This window comes from Trachemys scripta, chromosome 25 (assembly GCF_013100865.1).
Source record: "Trachemys scripta elegans isolate TJP31775 chromosome 25, CAS_Tse_1.0, whole genome shotgun sequence".
NCBI classification, from domain to species: domain Eukaryota; kingdom Metazoa; phylum Chordata; order Testudines; family Emydidae; genus Trachemys; species Trachemys scripta.
This window is the reverse complement of record NC_048322.1, coordinates 795,732-801,731: the sequence shown is the minus strand read 5'-3', so window position 1 is coordinate 801,731 and position 6,000 is coordinate 795,732. Positions and strand designations below refer to the sequence as shown.

At 55.5% G+C, this 6,000-nt stretch overlaps 1 protein-coding gene and 1 non-coding gene across 3 annotated transcripts in view; both read left to right on the top strand.

Annotated features, from left to right (window-relative positions):
* LOC117869996 (zinc finger protein 239-like) overlaps positions 1 to 6,000 on the top strand; it is a 1,162,621-nt gene that overhangs the window by 1,043,679 nt on the left and 112,942 nt on the right. The gene's annotated exons all lie outside the window — the stretch shown is intronic.
* TRNAC-GCA lies at positions 1,820 to 1,891 on the top strand. Its single transcript has one exon. It is a non-coding gene; the product is annotated as a tRNA-Cys (tRNA).

The window sequence follows — 6,000 nt, the reverse complement described above, 5'->3', positions numbered from 1 at the left end:
CCAGCCCAGAGCCCCCTCCTGCACCCCAAACTCCTCATCCCCAGCCCAGAGCCCACACCCCCAGCCCGGAGCCCCCCCTCACACCCCAACGCCTTCCAGGAGCCCGCCCTCTAGCCCCCAGCCCAGAGCCCCCTCCTGCACCCCAAACCCCTCATCCCTGGCCCCTTGGTCCTGCTGTGAAGGCAGGGGGCTGGACTCGATAACCTTTTGAGGTCCTTTCTAGCTCTATGAGATATGCCTATCTCCATATAAAAATGGTTGAACTCGGATGGTTCATTCAGTTGCCATGTTGGGATGAAAAGACTTGAAATGATACTGCGAAAACTGGCCTTTGTTTAAATGCGGTCATTTCTACCTCTGCTGGCCCCTTACTGAAACTTTGTGGGGGTTTTGGTTCGCCCTCTCCCACCGCCAAAAGAAAGGGGAAGTCGATGGGAAACTAGGACCCTGAGACTGACAGTCCTCAAAGGTAACGGGGAGAGGCCACTGCCCCAGTCAGCCTGATGGGCAGGGCAGGCAGGCTAATGAGGGAGTCACCAGGCCGGGGGTCCTGTCCTCTGTGAGAGCTGGAGGTTCCTGGGCCTGGAGCCCAGTGCGTTGGGCAGCTGGGGAGAGCGAGGGGGACCCTGGGCAGAGGGCCCAGCGCAGAGAGATGACTCCAGCCAAAGGCCTGGCAGGTCAGACTCGGGGAGGGGGGAATCGTAACCCCGACATGGGGGCCAACACTGGGAAAAAGGGGGTCCTGCCACCTAGATCCCAAGGGCACGTGGCCACCGCCAGAGCAAGTGTCCGGCCCATGGCACAACCAGGGCCTGGGCAGGAGGCCAGGGACGTGTGAGGAACAGACAGTGAACTGCCCTGACGTCCCAGCGACGCTGGTTGCGATGTCGCAGAGTGGAGTGATGTGTTTTCCTTTCACCTTTTGTCCTTATTTTTCAAATTGGTGGCTGGTTAATAAATTGTATTTGCTTGAACTGTGTGTAATTATCAGTGGGTCAGGGAAGAGTCCAGTGTGGAGAGAGTACCCCGGAGTGGGAACACCCTCGCCCCTGCCCTAAGTGCCCACAACAAGGTTGGGGGTCGAGCCCCCCAGGAATCCTGGGCCCAGCCTTGTTGGGGTTACGAGGACTCTGCCATACAGAGAGTGGAAGAAATGTCCTCGAGGTCAGGCAGGCCTCTGGCTAAACTAGGACTCGGATCCTTTCGCCAGCCCGCTGCACCAGGGTCGTGTATAAGCCAGGGAAGTTCCCCCACAATAGGGGGACCATTTCCCCACTTACATATGCATGAAACTCAGCTTGGCATTGCCATGAATTAAGCCCAGGCCTGCTGGATGGGAGACAAGAATTCTCCCACTGAACCACAATTGTGCAAAATATAAAAAAGGGACCTGTGCATTATAGGCCCTGCTCACTGCCAGGGCCCTACTCTGCTGCCGGGCACAGGGGTGTGGCTGACACTCCCGGGAGCTCTGTGTTTCTGGTCAGAACGGGATTATCTGGCAGTTCCTTAATGAACACTCTGGGGATTAGAGAGCTCTATTTCTATGTGTCCTTTGAGCGCTTGGAGCAATGCTGGGGAGGTTAAATGGCACAGAGCTGGGGAGCAGGGTGTGGTCCCAGGTAAGTAGTAGTTGTGCTCTGGAGAGACCGAGCAGGGGAGGGGCTTGTGCAAGGTGTGGTGTTTCCATGCACGTCTAATATTTAATACAACCCCATTATTAAACCACCCATGGCTGGGAACATAAGAGGAGCTCTTTGAAATAGGGTGTGTCCTTCCTAATCATCAAGATCACTGGCTCCAAGACTGTACTATCTGTGGGAGTATAGCTCAGTGGTAGAGCATTTGACTGCAGATCAAGAGGTCCCTGGTTCAAATCCAGGTGCTCCCTAAGAAGTTGCTTCTTTTAATGAACATATCTCCATCTCCGGTATGTTCAGGAGTTCCACTGAATGGGGATGTGAAATGAATTTAAACATTCAGCATTTTTCCGGTTGAAATGTACAAACACCGAGCAAACCTGTCCATTGGTTGAAATCCAGTTTATGTTTATGAGGCTCTAGTTTATGTTTTCATGGATTAAACAAAGGTATAATATGATGCACACTTGCAGGTCCTTGTTCTCCAGGGGCTGTGCTGTGCAGAAGAACAAGACCCACACCCAGCTGGGGCGGAGGAGTCTGACGAGCAAAGGCAACTTGGTGCAGGCTAAAGTCACCAGCCCCTTCGCTCCATTTCCAGTGATGGTTGCAGAGCCCGAGAGGGCCAGTGTGATGGTGTCTGCACAGAGAATGGCCAATGCCCAGTCTCCTGGCAACTGATGGCCTGGGCCCTCCCCTGCAAATTAAAACAACCTTCAGAACTAAAATGCCACAAGAAAGTGGAAATGTGGATAGCTTAAATAATTCGGGGTGTGTGTGTGTGTGTAAAAGGCACAACAAATTAATTTTTAACCACATCTTTCTTAACTTCTTTATATATTATGTAGTACATTAACTATACCAAGTGGCTTGTTCAATGCAATCTCTTTTTTATGCAGTGCCCAGAACAGATTTTAGAGTTATTTAAATGCACCCTTCCTGTTGCACGTAAAGATGTTTATTTCATTCTGTGAAGTGCGTTGGTAGCTCAACTATTTGTTAATTTTCTCTCTGTGTGTGAAGCACAACACATTAATTTAGTAATGCAGAAAATCGTCCTTTCTCCCTCCAGCTTATTTCCACCTGGCTGGGGCGCTGGCTCGCCTTTTGTCTCTGGACAACTGTTTGTGACTGTCCTCCAGAATTGCCTTATGTAGTATCCTGCAATATCTTATGTAATATCATGTCTTACGTAATATCATGCAATAGAATCTTATAACTTCACATACAATGTTGCCAGACATATTTTACCAGGACAATAATGATCAGCAAATTATGAGGTTTTAAATGATATCTGACAAGGCGTACTTTGCATGGACTTTGACATTGTCCAGTAAAAGGATGAATAGACTGTCACACACTTGCTCTGGGTCACCTCAGGCCCAGTAACTGCCCCTGCCTCCTCCTACCAGTGACATCTCCCAGCCCAGCATGCAGGGGAGCAGTTAGATGGCTGGAGTGGAGGGGAGAACCTGCTCCTTTGGCCCTCACAAACGGGATTTGGGGAAAGAATAATAGAATATCAGGGTTGGACGGGACCTCAGGAGGTATCTAGTCCAACCCCCTGCTCAAAGCAGGACCAATCCCCAACTAAATCATCCCAGCCAGGGCTTGTCAAGCCGAGCCTTAAAAACCTCTAAGGAAGGAGATTCCACCACCTCCCTAGGGAACCCATTCCAGGGCTTCACCACCCTCCTAGTGAAAAAGTTTTTCCTAATATCCAACCTAAACCTCCCCCACTGCAACTTGAGACCATTGCTCCTTGTTCTGTCATCTGCCACCACTGAGAACAGTCTAGATCCATCCCCTTTGGAACCCCCCTTCAGGTAGTTGAAAACAGCTATCAAATCCCCACTCACTCTTCTCTTCTGCAGACTAAAGATGCTCAGGATCAGTCACATAGGCGTGCGCAGCCCATTTCATTAGGGTGTGCACCCAGGGAGCCCTGCCCCCACCCTGCCCTAGCCCCGCCCCCATCCACTCCCTCCTCCTTCCTGCCCCCTGACTTCCCCCCTCAGAACCCCCAACCCCCCCTGCTCCTTGTCCCCTGACGGCCCCCTCCTGGGACCCCTGCCCCTAACTGCCCCCCAGAACTCCAACCCCTACCTAAGCCTCCCTGTTCCTTGTCCCCTGACTGCCCCCCTAGGACTCTACCCCCTACCCATCCCCTGACTGCCCTGACCCTTATCCACACCACCTCCCCCGGACAGACCCCTGGGACTCCCACACCTATCCAACTGCTCCCCACCCCCTGACAGGACCTCCAGAACTCCCGACCCATACAGTCCCCCCGCTCCCTGCCTCCCCCAACCCCTCTCCACACCCCCGCCCACAGACAGACCCCCGGGACTCCCATGCCTATCCAACTGCTCCCCACTCCCTGACAGGACCCCCAGAACTCCTGACCCATACAACCCCCCCCCACTCCCTGCCTCCCCCAATCCCTCTCCACCCTTGCCTCCTGACAGCCCCCCCAGAACTCCTGACTCATCCAACCCCCCCAGCTCCTTGTCCCCTGACCACCCCGTCCAGAGACCCCCCCCACCCTAACTGCCCCCCAGGACCCTTCTTGCTCCCTGTCCCCTGACTGCCCTGACCTCTATCCACCCCCCGCCCCCTGACAGATCCCAGGACTCCCATGCCCCATCCACCCTCCCCTGCTCCCTGACTGCCCCCTCCAGAGACGCCCCCGCCCCTAACCACCACCCCTGGGATCCCATCCCCATCCAACCCACCCTGTCCCCTGACTGCCTCCACCCCTTATCCAACCCCCTGACCCCGGACCCCTTACCATGAGATGAGGCTCCTAACCTCCCCACAGAGCCAAACGCTGCCCCACGGGAGCGCACAGCTCCAGCCCCCAGAGTGCTGCACACGCAGCGGCATAGCTCATGGGGAGGGGGGAGCGTGTCTGACTCTCTGTGGAGCCCCGGTCCCCAGAGTGCTGCGCATGGCAGCATGGCTCCAGGGGAGGGAGGAAGGCGGGGGAGGAGCCGGTGGCTTGCTGCGCTCGGCCGGGCGCTCTGGCCTGGGATCACGAACCCTGCGGCTTGCCGCGCCGGGAGAGTGGGGCTATTTGCCCACCCCTGCATTAGGGTGTGCCTGGGCACACCCCGTGCGCACGCCTATGATCAGTCACATCTGGCTCCAGAGTCACCCTTGCTGCGGGAGAGGTGCAGACTTGGGGCCGGGCAGTGAGGCAGGGGCTGGTCACGTCTCAGTTGCCCCAGCCGTCCTGCTCTGGCGGCGACAATCCCGGGTCCAGAGCAGCGGCTGCAGTGCAGGGAATCTGCCATCCATTCCTATAGCTGCTCCTGCCTGGTTCAGGGGGAGAAGCCATCTCTGAGTGGGGGGGACAGGGACTAGATCCCGGGCTCTGAGCCACAGTGTCCAGCCATCACTGTCGGGTGTGTCTATACTATGGGGTTGTGCCAACATAGCTCAGTACCACAGCTAGGACCCTGTAGTGTAGACATGGTCCTAGTGTTTTTCACAGAAGCTTTATTCCCTAGGGAAAAGAACAAGGCGTCCTTGTGGCACCTTAGAGACTAACAAACTGATTTGAGCATAAGCTTTCGTGGGCTAAAACCCACTTCATCGGATGCATACAGTGGAAAATACAGTAGGAAAATAGATACACACAGAGAACATGAAACAATGGGGGTTGCCATACCAACTCTAACGAGACTCCTCAATTACGGTGGGCTATTATCAGCAGGAGAAAAAAAAACGTTTGTAGTGATAATCAGGATGGCCCATTTCCAGCAGTTGACAAGAAGGTGTGAGGAAGAGTAGGGGAAAAAATGAGCCTGGGGAAATAGTTTTACTTTGTGTAATGGCACCAAGAGACCCAGGCGTGACGGCTGCATTCAGTTCATCTACCCCCAAAAGAGCTGAGGCCGGAGACGCTCCCCAGGCCCTTCAGTCACAGCCTGCCCCCCAGGGCAGCTCCACCCCCAGCCTGCAGCCCCTTTTCTGTCTTTCAGCCACTCTGGGTCTGGTAGGGTTACCATATTTTAATTTTAAAAAAGGAGGACACTCCACGGGACCCCGGCCCCGTCCCAACTCCGCCCCTTCCCCACCCCCACCCCCGCCCCAACTCTGCCCATTCCCCAAAGTCCCCGCCCCAACTCTGCCCCCTGCCCTGAACGCTCCGCCCCCTGCTCCTCCCCCTCCCCTGCTTCCTGCGAATCAAATGTTCGCGGGAAGCCTGAAACAGGGAGGCAGCAGGTAAGCTGGGGCTGGGCATGGCCCAGTCCGGCTGAGCGGCTTCCTCTGGTGGCTGGCCGGCCCAGGCCAAGAGGCTATGGCCCCGGTGTCTCCCGCCCAGCTCGGCTCGGGCCTTGGGGCGCCGGCCTCC